Raw genomic sequence first — 1,614 nt, 5'->3', positions numbered from 1 at the left:
GGCCAGTGGTTTGTCGATTTTGTTGATCCTTTCAAAGAACCAACTTTTGGTGTTGTTGATTCTTTCTATTTTTTTTTTCTACTCTGTATTTCATCTATTTTTGCTATGATCTTTATTATTTCCTTTCTTCTGGTGGCTGTGGACTTTTTTTGCTGTTCTTTTTCTGTTTATTCGAGTTGTGTAGCTAATGTTTTGATTTTGTCCCATTCTTCTTTTTTGATGTGTGCAATTATTCCCAAAAATTGACCTCTGAGCACTGCTTTTGCTGTTTCCCAAAGGTTTTGGTAGGATGTGTTTTCATTCTTGTTTGATTCTAGGAATTTTTTGATTCCATCTCAGATTTTTTCTATTACCCATTGGTTTTTAAGCAGGGTGTTATTCAGTTTCCATGTAATTGATTTTTTTCCTTGCTCTTCTCTTTGTGAATTTCTACTCTGATGACATTGTGATCAGAGAAGTTACTTTGTATTATTTCAGTGTTTTGGATTTTGCTGAGGGTTGCTTTGCAGCCTAAGATGCGGTCTATTCTGGAGAACACACTATGTGAGTTGGAAAAGAATGTGTACTTTGCCTCTGTTGGGTGGAGTGTTCGGTATATGTCTATGAGGTCAAGTTGACTGACTTTTCCCTTTAGGTCTTCTGTATCTTTGCTGAGTTTCTTTCTAGATGTTCTGTCCTTTATTCAGAGTGGTGTGTTGAAGTCTGCTACTATTATTGTGGAACTGTCAGTTTCTCTTTTCAGTGTTATTAGAGTTTGTTTTATGTATTTTGGACCCCTGTCATTGGGTGCGTAGATGTTTATTATGGTTATGTCTTCATGATGGATTGTCCCCTTAATCATTATATAGTGTCTTTGTCTTTTATGGTGGATTTTGTTTTAAAGTCTATTTTATCTGAGATTAGTATTGCCACTACCACTCTTTATTTTGTAGCTGTTTTCTTGATATATTTTTTCCATCTTTTTATTTATTAAATTTATTGAATTTACGTCTTTGTTTCTAAGGTGTGTCTCTTATAGACAGAATATTGATGGATCCTGTTTTTTTTTTTTTTATTTGTACTTCAGGTGAAGGTTTACGGAACAAACAGTTTGTCATGAAACAGTAGTACACATATTGTTTTATGATATTTGTTAACAACCCCACGACATGTCAACACTGTCCCTTCTCGACCTTTTTTTTTTCCTGGTGAAAATATACATAGCCAAAGATACATCATTTCAAAAATTTCTACTTGCACAGTTCAGTGACATCGACTATGCTCTTTCATTTGTGCTGCTGTTCTCACTTTAGATGAAGGTTCACAGAACAAAATAGTTTGTCATTAAACTGTTGGTACACAAGTTGCCCTATGACAATGGTTAACAACTTCACAACACATCAACACTATCCTTACTCAACCTTGGGTTCCCCATCACCAGCTTTCCTGTCCCCTTCTGCCTTCCAGCCCCTGTCCCTGGACTGCTGTGCCTCATCAGTCCCAATTGATTGTATAGGGCTGTCCACTCCCCCACTGAACGGTGAACCTCGGAAGTGACCTCACCACTGAGTGAAGAGTGTGTCTGGGGGCCATACTCTCGGGGCTTCTCCAGTCTCCTTTAGGCCAGTAAATCTG

Source organism: Trichechus manatus, unplaced genomic scaffold, assembly GCF_000243295.1.
Source record: "Trichechus manatus latirostris isolate Lorelei unplaced genomic scaffold, TriManLat1.0 scaffold00311, whole genome shotgun sequence".
NCBI lineage: Eukaryota > Metazoa > Chordata > Mammalia > Sirenia > Trichechidae > Trichechus > Trichechus manatus.
The sequence above is the reverse complement of the archived record's forward strand: the minus strand, read 5'-3'. Positions refer to the sequence as shown.